This window comes from Phalacrocorax aristotelis, chromosome 1, assembly GCF_949628215.1.
Source record: "Phalacrocorax aristotelis chromosome 1, bGulAri2.1, whole genome shotgun sequence".
Classification (NCBI taxonomy): domain Eukaryota; kingdom Metazoa; phylum Chordata; class Aves; order Suliformes; family Phalacrocoracidae; genus Phalacrocorax; species Phalacrocorax aristotelis.
The window spans coordinates 46,445,946-46,471,664 of NC_134276.1; the positions used below are offsets into that span (position 1 = coordinate 46,445,946).

General features: G+C 39.8%; 1 protein-coding gene across 13 annotated transcripts in view; it reads left to right on the forward strand.

Moving 5' to 3' along the window:
• Positions 1-25,719, forward strand: part of LMO7 (LIM domain 7) — a 130,755-nt gene that overhangs the window by 7,740 nt on the left and 97,296 nt on the right. The window lies entirely within an intron of this gene.

A 25,719-nucleotide genomic window follows, 5' to 3' on the forward strand; every position in this document is an offset into this window, starting at 1 on the left:
CCATCCGGTCCAGCAGTTCTGCTATGATCATCACCTGCCCTTCAGGGGTGCAGTCTAATCCCAGATCTAATCTCCAGTGTTATTTGCAAATTCTTTCCTGGAAGTACTTTATTGGACCTCCTATTTGTTATTTATTTATTAATTTTTTCCTTCAGGAAGGAATTTGAAAAATCTAGCTTGTGGAGTTCGATCTGAGACTTTCTATGTGGTCAAATGACCGTGTCAGCTAGTAAATCACAATGTGATAAAAGAACGAAAGCAAACAAAGCCAGATGGCAAAGTGGCTGTGGAGAAGAGGAAGAAAAATTAAGATCCAGGTTTGACACTACAGGGGTGGGGAGTTTTGTAGCACAGCTGTTGTGCCTTGAAATACTTCTTTGGATACTATTTCAAGTTAGGTAAAGCTGGGGTCAAAGCTAGGCATTACTGCATTTCCACTGTAGGAAAAACCTCTTTTCTTGCTTGAGTTACCATGCTCCGTTCGCCTAAACAGTGCCACTGACAAAATGTACCTTTGTAATGCATCTGAAAATGTAATCCTGAGCAAAACTGGGCCATGCATTTGATTGCACGTTCTTTTGCAAATAGAAGGGGTTGTAACAAAGTGACATCAACTCTCTTAACTAACTACGAAGGTCTCACCTTTGTATAATTTTTTTTCTTTTTAAATGTCAGATGGGCATCCTCATTGAGAGTTCTCAGCATTCAGTAAAAAGGTTGTGTGGAGTTGTTCTTATTTGGACTGAGTGAAAATGAGGTGAGGATGAAGGCATGAGCTCCAGGTACAGACAGTATCTTTCACAGACATTTGCCTCATGCTGTGGAGGCAAAATAAACCCTGATATAATAAACATCGACTCGATGATTATTCAGGAGGGTATTGCCTCACAACTGCGAGTCTTAGATGTCGATGAATTTTTTCAAAGACAAATCCCCATTAAAATGCACAGACTGGGTTGCTCACTAATGACCTAGTGTTGATGTGTCTGATAAAATCCAAAAGTCCTCTGTGACGTTGGGATAGGTCTTGCAGACGTGGGCTGTAATCTCATTTGAGAGCATCGTTAAAGACTCCAGGAAGTTCTGCATATCAGGTGTCAGTGGATGAGGTTGGGAGCTGTGCACTGTGGAGAAATGACAGAGGAGAGAGGCTTGGAAGGGGAAGAAGAGACATGTGCACCTAAGGTTATTTGTAAATAACTACTTTTTGCTGCTTACTAGAGTGAATTTCTTACCCTGTAAGTATTTAAATTATGAAATTTTGTAGAACAAAATAGCTTTTTAAATCTGGGTTTTTACATTTGTTTTGCATTTCAGTCATTTAAAAGATTGGGGGAGTACAGTCTCAGGCTGTTCTAAATTTCTGAATGTGTTATTACATTTATTTTGAATTTTTCATCTATGTATTTGTAAAATCAGTATCTCATCTGCTTTACCTACCATGGGGCATGGAAGCCTACTGCTAGACCTGGCTGAAAAATGCGTGTCTGTGTGTACCTGTGGTTCCTCCTTCATGTTTTCTTACCTATCTTACTTCCCCAGCTAAGAGTTTCTAAAAAAACCTTTTTTTTTTTTTTTTTAACATGGCAACTAAAATCTTAAGGCATTCCATTTTCCAGTGCAATCTTTGATCTTTCCTTGTGAAAACTGTCTCCCCTTGAAAATTACAGTAAAAAGGTGAATGTTCTTTCCCTAAACTTACTTGGATATGCCATAGTTAAGAAAAATAATGCTGTTAAATCATGTCTGGTTCCCAGTACAACAGTCACTTTTGTAAGAATACAAAATACCTAACATGCACATTTCAGCAACAAGATTTGGTCTTTGCATGCGGGCCAGTCTTTTGCAAAAACCTTATCTGCTGGTCGGGGTAACAAAGCTTAAGGTTGGAGCAGCGTTTTCCACCGTCTAATCAGACGTGGCTGGGAGGCTGGCAGTAATTCAGTTTCCTGCGTCTGGTGAGTAGATGGGTTAGATGTGATCCAGCCGTGCAGATTTCCAGCAGTGACTCATCTGATTGTTTTATCTTCCCTCTGTGATCAGTCGAGGAGGTAGGATAGAGGACAGTGTCTCGGGAGGTAGAATACATCTCTAATGTCACGCTACCTTTCAGATACAGGGGAGTGAAGTATGGAACGGATATTGGTGTGTCTCAGCTGTTTTTAAAGGTATGCCAGCCTTCCTCATCTCAGTCTTTTTTATTTATTTATTTCCTTACAGTGTTATCCCTAACCCAGCTGTGCTGTGGCTGTAGCTCAGCCACCGCTTATCTTTATTCTTGTGCCATTGCACAGTCTGGGAATGGATGAAGCTGGTGCAGGCTCAGTTTAATAGACATTGCTCCTGGGGGGAGGATATGGAGAAGAGATCTGGATCTCTGGGTCCTTCTTATCCTATCCTCAGCACGTGCTTCTCCACTCCAGTAAAGAAGCGTACGTGTCTCTCTTTCTTCTTGAGGCAAGGGATATATATTCCCCTTTGGGAAGGGGCACTCTTCTGCAGATTGCTAATGGAGGTAGATGGGACATGCACCAATTTTTAGCCAATTTTTTTTTTTCCATCTGCCAATGCCTGCAATGTTGCTTAGGTTGCACACAGTGGTTTTAATTTTTGTCAGATGCAGATTAAGACCTTTAAATGCTTTGACTGTGTCTACGTACCTGGTGTAGGTTGGGAATTGGAAGCTGTGTGGCTGCTGTCACACAGAAATTCATGTGAACCAGTTTAGATCTAGCAGGAATACCCATATATTCCAGTGTTATGCAACATAAACATCCTTTGAGATTAGGATGTCGTGGCTTAGTTGCAGCTGGACACAACCCATCATTTTTTTCTTTGTCTAAAGAGCCTGGATATTGCTCACCTTTCTATTTTGTGGGAGAAGGTTTAAAGTATGAAACTTGCTTCTATATAATTTCTTTTGTCTGTCACAAGGCTGTTTCCCAGTGTACTAATAATACACGGGTTCCTTAACTCTTGCAAAAGTACAGTGGCTGCTCATCTTTTTAGGAGCTTGAAGGTCTTAGTTATAGAATGCAACATCCTTACCATGAAGAGGTGTCTGTCAGAAAAGCTTCTCTTTAGAAAGCTGCTTTAAATGTTCCTGTGTTTAGAGGTAGGTATGTAGATTTTGTATGCCCCTTTATTTCCTGTGTTAGATGTATAGTACCGTGATATAAGAACTAAAGTCCGTGCGTAAATTATATATTCCCTCTGATGTACTTTTAAAATAGTTTTAATCCCGTGATTCAGAAGGAAAATAGTTAACACAAGGGAGATGCAGATAAAAACCCATCCTGTGCTTGGGACCAGTCTGACAGGCAGTATGATGTATTGAGGATCTTAGTGTGCAATAAGGGAGACTCTGGGGACTAAATGTTGTTGCAACACCAGCAATCAGGTACCAAGTGTTGTTGCGCATTACACATGTGGTGTTGTCACATTCCACAATTTAGTAAGAGAAGTTTTGGCCATTTCCTCAACTTCCATGAGCAGCTCCTGTTTACTGGTTCAGTTTAAATGATCATCTCTCTTTTAAACAATCATCTTCTATTTTAAGCATGGGTTTTATGGCCATGATGCTCTCTGGTTTTCTGCCAAGAAAAATCCATTTTTAACTTTGAATTCTAAGCTGCATTTCTTGGGAGGCACTCGGAGGTAAGCATGAGTCTTCAGTATGAACTAAAAATTTGATTGTTTCCTGGATCTAGGTGGCAGGATACTTTCTACTTCACACTGAATTCAATCAGGGTCTGTTACAGCAACCCCCAGTGTTCATCAAAACATCACTGTTGCTGCCGATAGTTTAATTCTATGCAGAAATTAACTGACGTGTTTTGGAATACTTACATAGTGCACTTCTCTCTAACTTTTTTGCATAATTAGGCTACAGCACTGTCACAAAACAAGTGTTTTGGTTAAACACTACAATGAAGTGAAGTCTTTAATGACCTTTGGAACATCTTATAAGCGCTGTTAAATCATAGCTGTCAGGCTGGAGTTGTGAAAAATCTCTGCAGCAGTAGCTAGTTTCAGGGAGAGAGTTCTCCAGCAGTCAGAAAATTGGTGTAATGCAATTTTAGACCCTGAAGCCCCTTGCCTCTATATATATAGTGTCAACGGGTGCTTGTTGATGATTCTTATTGTAGATACCACTTGCTACAGTCTCAGATGATGGGGAAACACTGCTGCATGGAGGAAACAAGCAGCTCATGTTCTCCCTCTGCATAGATTCATTAACCGAGTTACTCACACATGTGCAGTCTGGAAATACTAGAGGTCTTTGATCTTTAAAACTTAATGTTTGAAAATGTAAATGATGCACTTCTTTGATCTGCTTCTTAAATTAAATGGTAATTGTGATAATTACATTAGGCAGCTTTCCACTTAAAGGTTTGTACTTTTCATTTCACACTATGTTAATTTTAATCAGTGAATTCTGGTAAGGGGAAGATCCTTGTGTTTCTACATGGCCTAATTATCAGCAATGTGTGTATTTGGTGATTAGACCTTAGCATGCAATTCCTGTAATGCCAACTTCAGGGATCATCAGTTTTGTCTGTCTGCCTATGTGTTCATGACTGGGGGAATAGGAATCATTAAGGCTGAGCAGTAGAAAATGAAGAGGGTTTGAGCTGTGTGTGCCCAGGGTGGGATGTGTTCACTTAAGTTTTTAGGAAATGCTTGGGCACATGCTCTGCTGCAGTCTGGTGATGGGTCCTCCCAAGCATCTGCTGGTAGCAAAGAGGCAGAAATTTTTTTATCTGGGTTCTTCTGTGCTACTGCACTATTTGCTCTTGCTTTTCCAAATTACTGTCACCTTCTAATCCAAAAATCCTGAGTAGTTCAGGGCTCCTATGAGCTTGGACTCCTACGTTCAGGACTCCTATCATGTTGATGAAGCTCATGCAAAGTTCAGTCTTTTCCTCACATCAGCCTTCTAGTACGTAGTGGGTTTGTCTATCTTATTTATCATAAATGATGATAAAGACCTCTCTGCCTTTTGTCCCCCATTTTTATAAAAGGGGCCTTTGAAGTCTGAGGGCCACATCAAACTGCCCAGAAGTAACTCACAAGGCTGTTAAGAAACTTATACGTGTGCAACAGGTTCTTTTAAGCTCCTGTTGGCTTAACGCCAACTAAAAATCAGCTGCTAAACTGAAATGAAGTTGTTAATTACTCCCTTAGTAAAATCACTTTGTGTGCTTCTCAATTATTAATATTTGTTTAGCTACAAAGTTTATGGGGGAGAACGTTCAAGGTGGTTAGTACTGTGTGTCTGCCACAACAACTTTAAGGTGTACCTATGGCTGGAGGAGGTTTTGGGTGGGTTTTCTTGTTTTGTTTTGCTTTGTTTTTTTTAGGAGCAGGTAAATATTCTTTGTTCCAGATAAGGGGGGGTGGGGGGGAGAGAAAACCAGAAGCAATCTATGGAGTAGGGCTTTCTGTTTTGAATATCATCATGTGGACCTTCTGCTGTAGCTCATGCTACAGTCCCAATGTTTGTCTTGCTTCCTGTCTCCTGTTGATTTCCTTTTAGAGAGGTTTGTATAAAATTTAGCATCATGCTGAATTACCATCTTGCTGCTTTTTGCTAATTTCCATTTGTATGCACACTGGTGGATTTGAGCATTCATCTCCAGTAATTTGCACAGGATGTTAAACAATCTGGTTGCTCTAGTGGCACCCATTGGAGTTAGGAAATTGCCCAGCTGAGGTGAACGGGAACATCTCAACTCAGAGCTGCTACAGCAGCTTGCCTGTGTATTTGAACTTTTCTTTAAATTAAGCACAAAAGAGAGAGAAGGTACTTCGAGTTGGGGATGAAAGCTATTGCCAGGGAAAAGAAACTTGAAATATCTTTTCTGTGGTTATGGAAATTACCTAGCTTTGGTTTCAGTGCTACAGGGTGATACCTTCCTCATTAAAATTTCTTTTAGGTGGATAAGGACTTATCCAGGTAGCTGTTAAAAATTATGTCTTCTAGATTTTTTTTTTCTTTAAAGTTAGGAATTAGATGCTTAAATTTTATTTCTCTTTGTCTAAGTGTGGAGAATTCTAGATCATCCTTTCTCAAAAATTCCTTTCCTCTATACGTTCCTTTGGCTTCTCCGTCCATTTGAATAAGGAAGACTTGTAGAATTATTAAAAACCTAATTCTCATATACATATGAATTTTAACTATGTGACTGAAATGTTTGGATTGGGGGCGGAGGGGACCACAGAAGCCCTCTGTCCTTTCCTGCTGCGAGGATGGAGACCCCCATCAGAGAGGGGCTGGCCAGGAGTTAGACGATGCACCAAGACCATTCACCGTCCCTTGTTACCCAAGTCTCTAGAGTTGTGTTAACATGGCCACTGCTCATTTATTCCCTCCTTTTTGAAGCCTAGTACGAAGGTCCTGTGGCCTGAAGTAGAGGTTGGTTAAACAATAAAGTACCATTTTAAAGTTGTTACTTCAAAAATATCAGATGATGCCAAACTTTTTTTTCTTTTCTGTTCCTTCATAGTGATTAAACACATTTAAAGTCAAGTTGGAGCAAGTCATTAATTATGGTAGGGAATTTCTGAAGTCCAGATTTTTTTTCTCAAACTTGAAGAACTTGAAACAAGTATACTCCATAGGTGCCTAAGAGCAGGTAACTTGTATTTCCTGGTGAATGATGTTGCCAGTTTTAAACCTCTCCTACTGCTCCTTTAAGGCTAGCCCAGAATGAAATAAAATAAAAGGCCTTAAGCTTCAGACCAAAGCTTTGACTTTGAATGAATTGCTTGGGATAAAAAAAGAAGTGGTAGGTGTGTTCTGTTTAATGGATTTAAAAAACAAACACAAAGTAGTGTCTGCTGCTCCATTCAAAGCGGTTTGCTGTTGGGAGAGCTTCTCTCCTAGAGCCAAATTTTCCAGCTCTTTCTGGAGCTCTCCATTGTTGCCTGTGTAATTTCATTTTTAGCCTTGTTTGGGGAGTCTTATGACCTCTAGAGAGGTTTAACACTTTTCTAGAGACCAGAGCTACAGAGCTGCCCTGTAACCCTTCATGCAGCCCCCTGTGATGGAACACAGCAGCCAAGGACTTGCTATTTCACATAAAACTCTGCAGGAACAGGAATCTGATAGTACAAGTCTCTTCTCTCGTTAAGGTGTGAGGCTGCTGTTACAAGAGATTCCTGTATTTAACCAGAAAAAATAGATATTTAAATAGCATTTTGCTTAATCATATTCTTCTTTCCTTCCCCTCCTATTGACACTATAGGAAAAAGGTTCGACAGTGACATCTCAAGCTGAACTTGCTCCTCAGGGGCTTTGTTATCAGCAGAAATGTAGGTACTTATTTGAAATCTTGGGAAACTGAAAGGGCCAAGAATGAAAAGTTGTTCTTGTCTTCCTGTAGGTATATATCATCCATCAGGCTTCCTTTTCAATTTTATGATAATAGTATATGCTGGATTTTGGTATTAGATCTTGAAATCATGTTTAAGTTAAACACCAGTAGTTGGATGAAATGGGCTTAGACAGGCTTTACTTTGTTTTGGTCCTCTAGAGCTAATAATTTACAAATTGCTGAGCTAAGGGACACAAATTAATGACATTCCAGCGTCTTAAAATAGCCCTCACTATGTCATACTGCAGAAATGTGTATTTGGCATTCAGATGCTATGAATTTCACAAATGTTTCATTTATGTGAAAAATAGGATCAAGACAGAGAAAGGAGTCTTGTGTCAGTTATTTTCTGTTCACATGAATACTCCTGTGCATTTTTGAGTAGCACAAAAGTCTTCACAATGTTTGCAAAATTACTTTAAAGAATTTTCTGCCATAGTATTTTTCACATGTAGAATTTTTTTTCTTTTTAGCAGAAATGTTGGTGTCACAAGTTTGCTCACAAAAGCTTCCATTAGCCAGCAAAATATTTACTGCTTAAGCCAGTGTCACTTTTTGCAAAGTTTTCAGATCTGATGAAAACAACAATGTCTTCCATTGCAGTGTATTGTGACTTCCCAAGGATTCAGAAGGTACTTTGCAGGGATTCTCAACCTGCCATTACAGTGTTTATAAGGGAAATCTTTCGTTCCAGAATAAGCTGTTTTCAAATAATGTTGAATATATTTTTCAGAATTGTTTTATTGTACCATTTTCTGCTTTGGTAAAAAGTGTTTTGGGCAGTTATATTGTAGACTTATTCCTGTATGTAGGCAAGAATATTAACAAGCTTTTTGTTGGTTTTGTTGGACATTATTTAGTTTTAATTTGCTTCTTCAAAGCCAATGAATGAAGGATGGGCCATTCACTTCACTGATCCCGAATCTGTCCTTTGTTCTCTATTGATAAATCTAATATAAAGACTGACAGTCACTTTTCATGGACCTATCTTCTGACAGACACACGTATTGGTATGAATTTGGCACATGCTAAAGTGTATGTAGCCTTGACTACTACAAACCTTCATCCAAAGGAAACCTTGGAGGGCTACCTCTGATCTACCAGCCTTTGATTTTCTGATTTTACATGTTCTTGTGCCAGCTGCCATTACCATAAAATGTGTGGTCATCAGGCCTCGAGGTTGTCTCAGCTTGCTGGGTTTCTATGAAACCTCCCTGAATTCAGCGGTGATGTTGCACAGGGCTGCTGGAAGCAGCAGTGGAACTGGAATTATCCACACTCGTGCCTTTTCCAGTGCTGGGTATAGGCAAAGGCAGGAGACCAAGGTGTAGCAGAAGTCATGTCCCACTGCCAACCTGAGGTAGGGTTATGCGGTGGCTGTGCTGCACGCTCTGTCAGTACACGCTGGAGGGGGTGGAGCAGAAAACAGAAGTGGCCATTTTTTTCATCTTTCTGCCCCACTGTTTCTCAAATGCAAACACAAACAGCAAATCTTCTAGGGTTTCCATTTTTGTCCTGTGTTTCTTCCGTTCCTTCCTCTGGCAGCAAGGCTGTGTGGGGTTTTGTATATTCTTCCTTGAGGTGGCAAAAACTTGATTTATTTATTTATTCATTTATTCATTTATTTTTCTTAATGTATCTAAAATAACACCTTGAGCAGGTGGATTTATGTAGCATCTGTGACCAAAAGCTATGTAATAAAGTCCAGGTCTGCTTTAACTTTGAATGTTCCCTTCCAAAAAACAGGTTTCTGTTATTTTTCTTATGTGGTTTCTGGAAGTTCTTCAAACAAAACACTGCAATAGCTGTAGCTATTCTCTCCACTGGTACCTGCCCGATTCCCACATAAATCTGTCATTGGAGGTGCCCAGGAGGAACCCTTTGTCCTTCAGAGCTTGTAGGTCAGTTATTTTTATTAGATCAAGACAGTCATCCGTTAAGGAAAGGGAAGGCAGAAATGGTTTTTTTTTTTTTCTCCTTGTCTGACACCATCACAAAATCTCTGTGGAAATGTAGAAAGTGCCAGTGGTGCATAGACATGTTCAGCACCATCACGTTGTGCTCTCCCATCTCTCTGCGGGCGTCTCCAGTGGTTCCAGGGCAGCAGGCCACTAGAGGAGTACAGCTGGACCACCAACAGCTTGCTCCATCCTTGCAAGTGATGAGAATTTACAGGCCATACAGAGGAATCTCTTTTGGGAACCAAATTCATTAGAAAGCAAAAATTGGATGCAACCAGTGCCTTAGCCTTTAAATTCTAATAAATCCTAGTTCCCTATGCAACTTTTACCATAAAATTAGAGTTATAGTGTCTGGCATTAGGGTTATATATGATAGTGTAAGTGCTACTTAAACTGTGTGTCTTCAGAGTTTGTAGTTAGTCTAATATGAGTAATTGTAGTTATGTGAGGGGGGACTACTTGTGTCTGTTCCCCCACCATGGGTATAGAGTTTTATTTTTTTGTTGTTTTTAACAATGGCAGGTCACAGTAGGCATTATAGGTTTGGATTTCTGACTTGATGCTTAAGAGTATACATCCTAAAATAAACTGATTTATATGTAGACATTTTTAGTGTCTAGGTTATCATGTGTTTTGAGCAGTTGCTGTGAAATACCTCATTTCCAAAACAGCACCAGAACTCCCCCTGAAACTCACTTTGTTCTGTATTATGCCCTAAATGCTGCAGATACATACATGCTTAACTAAGAATTTTCTCTTGGTTTGGTATTCAGATGATGAGACTCGAATGAGTAATAAGCTCTTTCATGTGGAAATTGCATATATGGCTGGAAGGAGCTCAGAGGTCACATAGTTCATGACTACTCTCTTGTTAGACCGGATATTCTTATACCTAGACCATTCCTGGCATATATTTTTTTTAACCTCTTAAAAACTGGCAGACTGGTCTATGGTACATAGTATTAACTTTTATGGTTAATTTTTATTCCATAATATGTGACAAATCTTTGCTGCAAATTAAACCAATTAGTACAACCTTTGCTTTGATAAACTTGGAAGTGTTCCCTTCCAGTCTCATATTTATAATATTTTTTCTTCTTTATAATAACTAGTCCTCACACTCTTAAGCTTCTTCTGTCTTGTCTTGAAGTGCGATATGCGCAATAGCACGTACCAAACTAAGAGTAGAGCAACTACTGCACCAGTACAAACTGGAAAATAACCCTTAAGGCGGTGGCATTGCATAAAAGGGTATGGGGGTGTCCAACTACAAACTGAGGTCAAGTCTGTTGTGTACAAAAAAACCCCCCAAAACAACCCACATTATTTTGAGATGTACAGGAATATCCTGTTTTTGTGTTCGGTTGCCCTGTTTTAAGAATAAGATTTTGTAACCAACCTCTGCTGAATTTTCTCTTGCTGAACTTTACATTCCAATTTAGTGCTCCAATTTAGTACTAGAATGGCAAATTCTCACCTCCCCCATATAATGGTCATGCAATGTCTCAGTTTTTGGGTTTATAAATAATATGGCTGTAGTCTGGCACCTAATTCTGTAAAGAACACACTGGAGAGTCTTGGAATTTGAAATAATTTCTCGAGTCCAGTTTAGTACCTTATCCCAGTCTGATTTTGCACCTTAGAAACCCTCTCTTCACATAGATGATCTTCCTACCGTCACATAATGGCCTTTTAATCTCCTTACCTAGACTGTATTGCCATAGTCTGTCCTTAAATAAAATAGCAAGGCTTTTTGCCAGTTGCATAACGTAAGTCCACCTGTAGCCCACTTACTGCTTTTCTTGTGTATGAGGCTGGTTAATTTGCTAAAGCAGGAGAAAAATTATACTTGACTTTTCAAACCAAAGTGTTATCTCCCTTCCAAACAGCTATGGCTTGGGGGGATGGGGGGGGGGGAAGTCAGCAGTATTTAATACCCTTCTAGAAACTGAAGTCTTATTCTGGTTTCTTCTTATGTCGTCACACCTCTGAAGGGGATCTTTATTTTTAACTTTTTCAGTCGATGAGACCTTTCCAGCCCTTTGAGTTGAAGATAATTGCTAATGGCTTAGAGTATGCTCTGGAACACAGAAGAACTTTTAATTAAGCAAATACTTCCAGGCTTTGCCATCTTCAACACTTTTCTTTTACTGTCAGTGGTTGTCTTCCCAGTCCCATGCTTCTGTGAAGAATCTGACAGCTCTTTAACTGAATGTGGTAGCCATCTTGTCATTAACTACTTTGCACCTTCTTCATACCCTACTTGTCCTCTCCTTTTTTTTCTAGCATGGCCATGGAATTTCTTCTACATTTTTGTCTCTAGTTACTTTTTCACTTCAACTTGCCTGACTCTTTTTGTTATGCTACGTGCATTAATTTTGTTCACTTCTATTTTTACTACTTGGTTTCTCAAAGAGTTCCTGTTTAAATCATACTTCTGTTTGGTTTAGGCTATTCAGTTTCGCATCACGTTTTTGACAGAATACAAAATTAAATGAACCGTAGTACAGTACGGTACATAGTGCATTAACGTTTTTGGGGGCCCTTTCTGTTCTAGTTTCCAGCAGATGGTGGTTGCAACTGAAGGCAAAAGAGAACATGTCAGGATGGTTATTGGAATGGGGCAGGGTGGTGGTGTAAGCCAACCGGCTGTCCCCCGGACATCTGTGTGATGGAGTAGGTGCCGTGCTGAGTTCTAATGACTGTTTGTTTTGTAGTTGAGGATCCTTTGAGATTCAGTGGTTTATTCGTATTAGGCTCTTGCATTTCCTGCTCTTATTCCAGTAAAGGTGTTACGGCAAATTTCCATATGTTTGTCCCAGCAGAAGCAAAACCTTTAATTATAATAAAAAAAAATTACTTAACTATATGCATGAAGGTGAAAATAAAGTTATGTGTAGAACAATAAAAACCCATTAACAATAAAAAACACCAAAAAACCAATAACAATAAAAAACCATTTGGTGCTAAACACTTGTTGGGCACTGTGCCACTTTCTTTCTATTACTTAGTCAAAAGTGTTATCTGACTGGGAGGTAGAGTTTTAAATTCATACTGTTTATAAACATTGGATCAAATACTTTATAATCTCCCAAGCCATGGGAAATCATCAAATTTGGTGGAAATAATGCAAGCTGTAGAATCGTAGAATACTTCAGGTTGGAAAAGACCTTTAAGATCATTGAGTAGAGGCAGTTTTTTGAAGCGTGTCAGGCGTTATGATGGGAAAGGAAGAGCAAATGTTCTTTGAGCATTTTTGATAAGTACAGTAAAGTCCACACCTTAATCTTCAATGTGAGGGTCTGAGAGGAGACTCTTATCCAGGAGGGAAAGTAAAGTTTAGAAGTAGAGCATAATGATGGCCACACCCTTGTTTCTTCTTTTCCCCTCTGAGCATACCTATCACTTAAAAAGTGGTGTTTTACTGCCTTCAAAATCCTGCCAGCCAATATAGTCATAACTCCTTCAGATTTGCGTTTTCACTAATGTTAATGTACAGGATATTTAGAATATGATTTCTTTACTAACGAGTGCTGTCAAAATTCAGTACAGAGTCCTAGACCTGTACGTGGCTAAGGGAGCTTTCTAGTCTACTGTAGAGTATTTTTGTAGTGAGAATGCAACTTAAACTGAAAAAAAAAAAAAGGTGCTGCCTAAAAATTGCAGTTTGAATAGTTTCATATTACCGATAGTCATAGTATCTGTCATAAAACCCTAAAATAATGCATTATCAGAGAAAAATGATGTTGGGACAGGTTGGTAGCATATGCTAGAGTCCAGATGCTAAAAGAACAGCATATGTGTGTATTTATGTAATAGTCAAATATGCAGCTTGCAATAAACGACAGGATGATAGGAACATGAGGGGGAGAGAAAAGCTTGGGCACTTTATTTTTGTGCTTCACAGTGTAAATAAAAGTGATTTTCCCATCATTTCTTTAGCCTGGATAGGTGTAGATACTGAAAAGTTTTATTCAGCTGAAGGCAGGGTTTTAAGGAAAAAAATGATTGTCAAAATAAATTCCACTTTATAACAGCAGAGGTCAGAATATGTCAGGAGATGTGCGAGATCAATTTGGCAGTGACACCCAGATTCTGTGTGCGTTTACGTCGAATATCAATGCGGGCTCTTGAACTGAGGCACCAGTTTTGGCCAGCTTAAGATGTGAGTTTTTAATAGCATAAACTTGGTTACATGCCTTAGTTAAAAAGGCGTTGTATATATTTGACACTTTAGACTTAACCCAAGTTATATGTGAGTCCAGCTTTTTCTGCATACATGTTTCCTTATTTTATTGTCTATTACAATCAAAGAAATCTTTAAGCAAGCAAATAGGGGAAGGAAAAAAGCTTGGTATGGGGGGCAGGAAGAATTGGTGGGTGATAATTCTCCTTTCTGGTAATGATGGTAATGGATCATCATGGTAATGATTTCTGAAGCAAGAGAACTCTTTGTGAAAAGATGTGTTGCTTTTTCTATCTCGTGTTTTTTACCATTTAATTATAGAGAAGGCTAGAATTCACCTATTCTAAATATTTAAAAGTACTGGTATGCTCCCTCCCCACCATGCAAACATACCTGGTACAGGTCACTGTCAGACAGATGATGCTGGGCGAGATGTACAGCCAATTTAACTCAGAGGTAATTCCGTTGTTAGTCTGTAAATGTTGTGCAAGTGGTGTTTGAATGTTTCAAGCTGAAGTTATGGGCAACTTTTTGTTCTAACAGAAAACATTTAAGAGGGCGTGTTGAATAAAAAGCATAATTTTGTGATGCCCCCAAACAAAATTAAATCTTGGATCGGAGGTAACATCGATAATACAAACTACCATTCCTTTCTCGCTGGAATTTTGAATTAAAAAAACCCCGAAGACATCATTCTGCTTTGAAAAAGCAGTGACCTAATGTTAAAAGCACTTCCCGGTTTTGTTTTTGTTATGGTAGGAAAAGTGTCCTCAACTGCTTTAGTGAGCTGTAAAAAAAAAAATGGTAGAAATTTTCATGTAGAAATGGTAATCATGTACTGACCAGATCAAGCTGTGGAAGTTGGCATAACTTCATGCAATATGTATGGAGGAAAAGCTTTAAATTTGGGGCATTCTATGTTTTATCTCAGTTGCTACGCAAAAATTCAGATATTCTTGAAGTCTGCATTCCCTGGAACGTAGCTGGTCATAAAGACCATTGTTGCTCGAACCTGAAATGCTTGAGGCGTCTTACTTATGGTAGAGGAAAATCTCAGTCTTCAGGACATAGATATTCTCTGTTTATGAGAAACTGTATGGATTACTGATAATAGTTCTCCACTTCATGCATTGTTATTTCTAAAGACAAAGTTAAGCTGGAGACAGAAAATGCCTGAAGTACACACATCTGTTCATAATCCAAAAAGTGCATCTTTTCTGTGGTTACAAGGTACAAATGTAATCCTTCTAAATGAATGGAACAGAGTAGTCATCCAAGACTGTTTTTATAGCTGTGGATAGAACATTTTCTGGTACAACTGGCCTGCTTGCATTTCAGTGCTTCTCCTGTGTGCATTTTGTGGGGCTTTTCTAACCATTGTGGCTGTTATCATTAGGGGAGGTTAGGTGAATAGATGTGAACCAGCTCACTATGGGCTGGAACCTCTCTGGTTTTTTTTACACAGGAGTTTAGGTCAGCATCTGTCTTCAAGAAAGAATGTATCAGCCAAATGCAGGTAAACTGCTTGAGGTACCGTTGTCTTTTCTCCCAGAGGAAAATAAATTACATTTTTCAGTGACATAGAATCTTTCAGTGTTGTTAAAAAAAAAAAAAAAAGAGCTCAATTTCATAGACACTGAGAATTCTCAATTTAAATGCTTAATGAGTAGAAAATGGAAATTGTGGGGTAGATTTCTGCCTCTGCCTTGCAGGGTATGGAATTGTTTACAGAGTCATGAACGTATCTGCAAGGATGTCATAATAAATATAAGCAAATTATAATTGTCTTCTATAATAAGGGGGAGATTGGCTACTTCGACTAGTAATTAAATCTTACCTCTGAGTAGTGTACATAGCAACCCTGTGCAGCTGCTATGACAGTCAATCTTATCTTGTGCTTGCCTCCTCACCTGGGTGTGTTTAGAGGAGCCCTCTGTCAGACCAGTTTGGCTCCTTAAATAAATGAATAAAGCTGCATTTGCAGAGGAGCAATAAAATGGCTGGAGGAAGTGTCACACTGGAGGCGGTTGAGCAACACCTGGGTTGTATTGATGTTCAGCCTGAATCAGAAGCGGAGTGGTGAGTGGCTATGTCAAAGAGGAAAGATAGGAATAGGGAAGCATTGGAAGAGTTTGGAAGAGCAGCAGTTGTCACTCGTGGCTTCCCTTCTGGACCACAACCTCTTGTCCCTGCTCTTCACATTAATTCTTCAGCGTGCAGTTATCCCTGCATGGTGCAGGGCCACCTATGACTTCAGCAGCTACAAATGCTTCATCTCTCTGTGGTTTTGCAAACTAAGAGGAGGAGTTCCCTGGAGAATAGAGTTTTTAGTGGTGTATGTGGCTTAATAAATCCTCAAATGATTAGACCGAAATGTTCAGATAGGAAAGGCAGATGACAGGGCATGTGGTGCATAAAGAGGGACCTTTTCATGTCATCTTTAATCTTTAAGTAGGGTGAGGTCTTGATTTTGGGATGATTGTAGCCTGATCCCTGATTTCTGCTACCAATGACGTTTTAATTTTGTAAAAGCAAATACATCTCTTACAGTGAAGGAGTTACATCTTAGGGGAGAACATATATATAATTACAAATAAGGGGCGAGTAGTGTAGGCTACTGTTGAGGGTAGAACCATGTCTGCTGTGAGATGACAGAAAGGTCTTGAAGGAGGTGTAGCTGGTATAGGATCCCCTGAAAAGCTGAAAGCTGTGTGAGCAAGCACAAGAGCATGTTCGTTTCAGAGTTCTTCATGTATAAAGACATTTTAGTAACTTGCTACGTTCTCATCAAATATTCCTTTATATTTAAAGCCTTTAAAAGGGCAGTGTTCATATTTTAGAACTCCTCAAAAACCTAATCAGAGACCTGAGCTGATCAGCAAAATTTACTGAGCCTAAACTTCCTTATTCCTTTGACCAAGACTGATATTCTGCCTCCTCTAGTTGTGCTCCTGTCATCTTTTCAAATGCCGTCCATCCTTTTGTGGCTCCCTTGGACTTCAATTTCCTCTGTAGCCATCCTTCCTCCTCTGATTGCAATTATTTAATTCCTTTGCCAGAGGCAATTTCTTTCATCTGCTGCCAAGGAGAGGGACTGTAGTCCCTCTGTATGCACAGAGCCTCTGGTCATGTGTTGTACCTGGCGTCTCTCATTAGATGGTGCTGCGAAGCAGTGTCAATGTCCTTTGCCGTCCAACGCTGTAATCTAGGAGCTCATTACTTGTAACACAGTATATTGCTACGAGCTTTGGGAAGCGGAGCCTTCGGAAGTCTCACTCCCAGCTTAGTAACCTGCTACACACACAGTGTATTTCCAGTATCCCAATACAATTATTTGTATGTGATTATATTCTTTTAAACTTAAGATTTTAAAAATTCCTTTAAAAAACCCCAGCCAAACAAAAAAAACCCAAATACCATTTTTCTTGATGTTGCAGTTCAATATAGCTTCTACTGCTTACTCACTCTCATATCTTGAAACTTAAAAGTAGTTAAAAAAAAGTCCCAACTATTTAACACAGTAGTATTCAAGAGCTTTACAGCCTTGCTTTTATTTTCATTTGAAGAGGTCATATCAGTGGAGTTCCCTTATGCTCATCTTTCCCCCTGAATTATTCTAACTCCAGAGAAGAGCATAATATTTCTACAGCTGGAGTCAGCAAAGTCAGTGTTAAATTCAGTGGCTTCCACCTGATGGTTTATTTCTACATAACTGTTGCTAGATAATATTAAAATTTCTAAATTATGTTTAAGCGCTGCAAGTAATGCCAAGTGCCATAGTTTAATGGGAAGTGGTGTTGTGACTATTTTTTCCAGTCTCTCTGTGTGACACTAATTGCCTTTACGGTGTCTTTTGACTGTTAAATGTTCATTTCTGCTCAATTTCTTTACTTGCTGTCGGTCTGTTGCCTTGTTAATGAGCTAAGTAAACCTGCTGAAATGGGTTGGAAACTTGTGGGTGTAAAAGGAGATATAAAAGTCAGGGGATGTGGGGACTGGAGGGAAGACGCGGCCAGAAGGCCATTGGTTCCCCAAACGCTACGTGTGCGCACGTGGATGTATGCGTGAGAAAGAAAGAAGGAGTATTGGTGAATGTTTCTGGCTGAAGCTGACTCATGCCACGTCTCGGTACACATGCTGCTCAAAGTACAGCTTCCAGTAAGGCTGAAAAATTTGAAAAGATTGACGAATCTCCAGTAATAACAAAAAAAAATACTTCTATGCATGAATAACCTTGCTAAACATGCAAAAGCAATTGTATCTAAGGCATTTCCGTGTTGTGTGCATACTCTTTTATACACTGCCTTTTCCCTCCTCCTGCTGAATGTAGTTTCAAGACCTTGCAGTTAGATCCCCAGTTCATTCATGGCACTGGCACTGCCCTCTGGAGAACTCCACATATTTAAAAGATATGAAAAATCAAAGTATTAAATACACCCAGGACCAAGGCAATCAATTAGTAAGAGGGGAACAGTAATCTAGGGCAGAAGCGTGCTCTGGTTTTGGCCATTTTATTCAGTATCTCTGTATCTCTCTGCCACTTACCTAACTAATCCGTACAGGGACCTGCTTGTAAATAGCAGCGGAGTTTTAGCATATTTTTCTTAATCAGTGTAAGCCAAGGTATTGTTTTCTTAAAGTCCTTCCTGCAAAAATAAATGCTAGTGAACTGACAGCTTGTATTGAAACTTGCAGATATACTCTGAGGTATAAACTTAGGAAATACAAACATCAGAAGGCTTTTTATAGCTTGCATTTATCTTTCATTCTAAATGAACAAGAACAAAACATTTAAAGATTCAGTTACAGTGGAGACATTATTTAAAATACTAAGTATAAAATAGTAGATTAAAATGTTAGACAAGAGTGATTTTAGTACTGCTACAGCAAAAATGTCCACATTTGTGTTTGCTTTAATCCTTTCTTAATGTTTGCCCTAGACAAATGTGATTTTAGTATCACTCACATTTTATCTGTTAATATTTCAAGTAATGCCTCTATTTGAATTGAAGCTTGTAAAAACAATTTTTTTTTCCTTGCAGCACTTCAGGTTCAGGTGAACAATTGTCCTAAACTTTGCTTTCCTCCTCTAACAAAAGCAATGGTATAGACAGATTTTCCATAGAGGTTTTCAGGGTGGGTTTTTATTCCTGTAATCTGAACTTGAAGTTCTTTGAGGGCACGTTGTCATCCAACCCATTGGTCACATACCGCCTGGCTGTCAGGGCGCTGAATCACTGGATCTTTGGGTATACTAAGCCTCTCAAGAATCTGCATGAAGTCTAAATGTTATCCCTCTCTCATCTCCAGTGTGCTGTGGCTCTGGCCCTATGGTGCCCTCCCCTGGTGTCTGGAACCCCTGGCTCAATTGCCGTGGTCGTTTTGGGCAGGGGAGAGGCAGTAGGATGTGTGAGGGAGTTATGTGGGGTTGGGTTTTTTCATTTTTAATACTATATTAAAGCAGAAAGTAGTCTGGATATTGCAGGATACTTTCTAAATGCAGACCCTTCACATGGGCATAGAGAAGAGAGTGGGAAGGGAGACTTTGGTGCAATATCGGGATGGCAGGAAGCTCAGGTAGCCCTACAAAACCTTCTTCTGTCTGTGGTGTGCCTAAGTCTTACTGCAAGTCCCCTTTTCTAAGCTGTGGTGTTGCTGATATTCTTCTAGTCTTTTCATTTCAACCTTCTAACATACCGATTCTTGTTCAGGGCAACTTTTTTGTATGTCCCAGGTGGACACTATGTAGGAGTCCAGCTAAGATACGGCTATGCACAGATCCATTTATCTCTTGGTTGCTTATTCCCCAGCTTGGAAAGGGGTTAACAGCTTGAGGTTGGGTAAAAACCAATGCAGTGCTGAAGAGGTAGATGTTTCAGAAAAAATATTAAGAAATGGTATGTTGAGTTTCACAATGGGCAAGTTCAACATTTGGCTAGCACAAGAGTGCATATGTAATGAAGCATTATCATTAAAAGATTTCTAAGCAGTGAAACTGGAACCTCTGTTCACCACTTCTTTTGTTATCTCAGTTGATGACTTTTCTAGAAATCATTTCTTCATATTCCTCGTTCTCTGGGTATGTTTAACTTTTTTTTTTCTCTCCCCCCACCCCTCCAGCAGAAACAAACACCCAGCTCTAGTACACCACCATTATCCTGTGAATTACTTGGAAAAGACAACTTTCAGTCAGCCATGTTTTTGCATATTTAAGGAATTCAGTGGTTGGTTTCTTGTTTCAGGGGTGAGCTGAATGTTTGGACACTTGTTTTCTCATGATGATTTTGTCCTTTTCTCTGCTTAAATAAGAACACTTACGGTTAAGGTGCCCACTGCCACCCTTCTTTTACCACCAACCTCTGAAGTAGTATGGAGCTCAGCTGGCATATTTAAAAAAAACCAACTCATCTTCCTCTTGTTTTGGGAAGGTGCATACGTATCCAGTTTTGTTTAACTGAAGTAGTTGCAAATACGCATGAGCAAGTAAACGCTTGGTTAAAGTTGAAATCAGCATGAATCAGTTAGGATGGCAGCTTTACAACTGGTGCGCATGTAAACTGTTTTATGAAATTAACACTATCCAAATAAACCAGATGTAACTATATCATTCCATTAAAACTTCAGTGCCTTGATCTTTCAGAGATTCCTAGTAATTCAAATTGCATTTTTCATTTGCAAGTTTTATGTCCTATTGGAACGTCTACCTCCATCTAGTTTATGCTGCCCATCTCTGCAAATACAGTGAGACCTTTTTCTTTTTTTATCATGTGAAGTAGAGTATGTTAATTCTTAGTTTGATGCCTGCCAGTACAGTCATCACTATAAACAACACTAAGCTTATTAATCTTGCTGTTCTGTGGGATGATCTTGTTTGGGGGGGAGGCGGGAAAGCTTGGTTGACTGGATTGATCCCAAATGTTTATCCCTGCTCTTTCTGCAGTATTGTTCTCCTAAGTCAGGATTTCCCTTAAATACTGGAAGAACTACTTCACTTCCATCCGTCAGATTGTGTTTTTATATGCAATTTGACAGAAGAGCTGAAAAAACAGAATGGCAGCAGCTGATGACCAGAGATCTATGCTTCTCACACCTACCACACCAGTAATCGTGTGCCTATTTGCTTACCCCTTATTCATTGTTTTCTTCATCTTTTGTAAAAATGTAGTTGTATGTTATTTCAGGAGCCTTGGCATGGCTGTTGAAGGCATACCACAATAAGACCCCATCATTATGTTGATGATAGAAAATAGCAGTAAGACTTTTTCAGTAATCAGTCATTTCCTTTTATAAATGTCTGTTCTGGTTTGTTATCAAAGGCAGTTTTGGCTGAAGACTGAAGAATTGCAACATCCTCTGAAATGAAATGATGCCCAGGGATTTGGGGTATGGGGTTTAAACAGGAGAATACAGCTTTGCACTGAGCAATAGAGCGGGAATTGTTCCAACTGAAGAATAAAAGTCTTATAGATACAAAGGGGGACATTCACATGGACCAGCATAAGTGACCAATGGCAAAAATATTCCTTTTCAGCCATCTTTCTTCTGCTGTGCAGTTAGATTACACAGCAGATTTCTCGGTAGATACTTTTCTTATTTCCAGCCACCCCAGCTCTCTTCCTCAGCGGAGTCGTGCCTGTCAAGGATTTTTAGCAATGAGGTGTAAAGACTTAAAATGAGGAGCTTCCTTTTGTAGAAATCCATGCCTTGCTTTTGACTCCTGTGAAATTGTTAGGCTGGGCAGTGTCCGAAGTTTCATGCTGGACAGCTGACTGGCAATTAAACCATTAATTAACCATGAATTAAATTGTGATTGGAAGGGAATGATAGCAGCATGGTTCTCTCTCTGACCTTGGCTGCTTTAGGCCTGGTGTCCCTCCTGCTGCCAGAGATGAAACACCAGCAGCGTTCTCCCATGGTTGGAAGATATGAATGCCCGCTCTGTATATCTTCCCAGGGGCCAAGATTCAGGGAGACAGATCTTGCTTGTTTCAGAAATGAGCCATTCTTCTCCACTATTTGACTTCGAGAAAGCTATTAACCACCATGGTTGGGCTGTTTTCTGTGACGCTAAAGGCTTCCTTACCCAAATGGTGGCAAGCCTGATTTTGCTGCTGGTATGTTCAAGATTGTGTGCAGCAACCCTCTGAATACAGTTCCTACCATCTGCCCTTTGGGAAGGATTTGGGCAAATCAGTTGACTACTGGAGCAAATCGTGTCCATGGTAGAAGGTTTAGTCTGGTTTTTGGTTTGTTGGTTGTTTGTGAGGTGTTTTGGTTTTAAAATAAATTCAGAGAGCAAGAACCAGTGGGGAAGACAAAACTGGATGTAAAGTCTGCAAAGGCCAAACAGCACAAGCTCCTTATGCCGAAGTGTAATGGTAGCATTTTTGTTGACAGGTATGATGTATGCTATTCAAGGACAAGATCGTCTCCTGCGTGATGTTTAAACAGGACTGCAAATAGCCATGAAAGGGGGAGTCAGGACTTTGGGTAGTACATCTGAAGCATCCCAGAAAGCAGCCACTCATTGTCACAGTCCAGAAGAACCACCAGTTCCTACAGGAATACAGAAGAGGGAAAAACTCCTACAGCTTTGGTGTTACTTTTTTTGTGTTACTCTTCCTTCATGACAGACTCTAGAAGATAAAATCTGTCAAGCTGAGGTAGAGCATGTTACTAACAACTGTATATAAAATGCAGTGGACTCAAAGTACCATATAAAATCACAGAATCACAGGTTGGAAGGGACCTCAGGGGTCATCTAGTCCAACCTTTCTAGGAAGAGCAGAGTCTAAACAGATGGCCCAGCACCCTGTCCAGACAACTCTTGAAGGTGTCCAACATGGCCAAGTCAACCGCTTCCCTGGGGAGATTATTCCAATGGTTGACTGTCCTCAGTCATGAATCTAATTCCAGGCCCTGTCAAACCATACAGATGCCAGAGCATTGGGAGTATCTTGAACACTTGCTTGTTGGCTGTGGGTTTAGCCTGTATATCTCCTTGTGCATCTTACAGTAGCAGTATCGTTGTGGAGTGATGTATTGGATGAGGGTGGTTAGAGCTAAATGAATGCTGTAGATAGAGGTACGTAACACTGGGAGTATGTGAGGATGGAGCCATTTGCCATGTAGCCTGATCCAGATTTTTGGTAACTGGGGTGGGGGAAGAAAGGCCATTAGCAAGGTAATAATTCAGAAACCGATGTGTATGTGAGGTGATCTGCCAAGGCAGGCACTGTGACACAAACTGGCAGGCATAGCTGAAACTCTGTAGTGGGGATGGTATGACAGTGTCAGATTTGTATTGTTGTCCCAGTTCCCTGCAGCACATGAGCAGTCTTCTCTCAGCATGATAAACTTGGCTTTTCTTGCTGCAGCCTGAGCTGGGGACCTGAAGTTCATAAATCAGTGTAGCGTCCTTGAAGTTGCCATCTGATTAATTGCTTGCCCCATGAGATCCTTGTGTCAGCCTGCATTAAGGCTGTTGCTGTCATGCATGGTTCAGTATCTTTGTTGAATCTTCCATTCCTAACCTACAAGCCTACATCAGGGAGCTGTGTGCTTCACGCTGGTACAGCTAGCATTTCTCTCAAATCAGTGCATAGTGTCCCTGCATGGTTGGTGTAGTCTATGCAGGGTGGTGGCAGAGAAGCTCTGTATGAGATGGAAAGAGCAGGACTGGCCAGCGTGAACTGCAGAGCCAGCTGGATGGTGAGTACATGGCTCCTCTGCAGCAAGACATCGTTCAGGTCACAGGCTAGGTATGATGTGGTGCTGCCTCCTTGTTTCGGAGCAGCTAACACCTTTGTGATGGAGAATCAGTTAGCCAGCACGCCTGTGTATGTGGTGTGAGTATTGCATTGGATGGGGAGAGTCTAGCTTTGGTGCTTCTACTGCAGCAAAGTTAAATTGAGAAACCTGCCAGTCCCTTGGACTTTGAGTTGCATGTGGTGGTATATGTAGGAAACCAACCCACTTGAAAACATCTACCATCCTGTGGTAGAGCCATCTTTCTGCTAAAGCCATTCAAACCGGTATGAACCATGGAAACAACTTGACATGGACTCCTCTAGTATTTTTTTCTTAACACTGAAAAATCTTTCAACTTTGAATAGCTTTTAAGGCAAAGAAGGCCTATTATGATCAGCTATATTTGGCCTCTACTAGGACAAGCCAAAGAAATGTACTTGATGTTAATTTTGGTACTGAGGCTTATAATTAGCGTATTCTTCTGTGCCATGTGCTTTTTGTTCTGTCTGTTGTGATTTTGGTGTCGTGCCATCTTCAGCATGGTTGATCTTCGGTTATTTCTTCTTGATTTGCCCACTCCTACAGGAATTAGCAAACCTGAAATTAAATTAGCCCTCTCTGTGTGTGTAAGCATTTTTAAAATGTCTAAATTTAAGTCGAGATTTGATTTGCATACTGTTTGAAGTAAATGGCTTGGACCTGGCAATTGCAAGTTACCAAAGTATTAGGGGACGCTGTCTTACAAAAATGAAATCAAACTGCTTTGTAGCAGCAATTAAATGTGATTTTATGATACAGCCTTTAATTATGTCATTGCTCTCTTTCTATCAGAAAAGCAGAGAAAGAAGCAGAACACATTCCACTGAATGAAGGAGAGAAAAGAGACATAATTTGAAAAGATATGTTGTTCAAACATGGATAAAAATCACTTTTTGCAAGGTGTTTCCTTTATTATTTGATGGCTCACATGGCCTAAGTGGTTGAAAAATTGTCCAAAATCAATTATGCCTATTACATAAGAGTACCACACCCAGTATAACCAGTTTTAATGAATAAACAGTGACTCACAAATCATAGACGTTGTTTGAAGGTATAATATGTCAGGGTGGTATTCACTTTGTCTTACTCGGGTTCTTAAAAGTCAGAGAACAGTGAGCGGCTCTGTGGCTCTCCTTTTTTTTAATGACACTTAGCTCCTAAGCAGGCTGTGATAGTTACAGCTGAGCTTGATGCCTTGCAGAGGGTATAAGCTGGATAAAAGTCTGTAATGAGAAAAGTCCTCTGTCTCTGAAAGCTTGGTTTAAAATGAAGTACTTATTTTTGTGACATCAACAAATTCAAGGTGTTGTGTAACCTGGAAAACAGTTTGGTTTCAGGCCACTAGTGTTAAATTGTTCCTTGAGAATACCTCTTAATTACTTAATTATTAGTTCTCCTTTAAGAGTCAATATTAATGAAGCCTAGCTTGGCAGTACTGATGCTTTTATTTTAATGTCAACAAACCACGTAGTTGTCAAAATCTGTGGGCCACGAGATCGGTCTGACAGCTCCATCCTGTATATCAAATCAGTGTTGATTGCCACAGAGGCTGCACAAATAACTTAGTCAAAATGCCTCCAGTGTAATGTAGTTTTAAGAAGTCTGCAAGTCTTAATAGTAGCGTTTACAACCTTGTACTCAAGTTGGACTCTCATGTTGTTCAAGGATGGCTTCTAGTTACCTAAGGTCATGTGCCTGAAGACTTTGTGGTAGTCAAAAATGTTCCACATATCATTTTGGAGACTGAGGTGTTGGGAGGGTTTTTGTGCAAAAGCCCACAAGATGCACCATGAAAACATGATTATGCACAGGAGCATGGCACTCTTGTGTTCTCTGCGGAAGTTTAACGTGTCTCCAGTGACACACGCTCCTTGACTTTTTGAGAATCCTTTTTGAGGAGTGAACTCCTTAGCTACGTGCTGAAGTTCTAATATTTTTTTAAGGAATTTCAGTGCGAAGGTTGTTTGCGGGTATGTAAGGCATTGCAGGTTTAGGATGAGCCCAACTCTAGGTGAAGGAAACATCTCGCTATCCACTGCATGTGTGACTTACCAGTAAACTGTCTATATTAAATGAAACATTTGGACTGTGTAGTACTGTAGATGTCAGCAACAACTACAGAATGAGAATAACTCTAAGAATTGATTGGTGTTTGAAACGTAACTGTAAAACTAGATCCCTGTCCTACAGCCCCTATTACGTTACAGTTCTGCTGCATGACATGCAAACTTCAAGTTTCTAGCCTGCAGAATGAAGGGTTTAATATATAACCCATATCCTCTGTTACCTAGGGGACACAAATATTTATATTTAAACTTTCAGTGCTGTTAGGTTATGTTGGCTAATTTCCTTAAAATTATTATCACTAAATATAACAGCTTTATATACAAATTTGGAAGCAAAA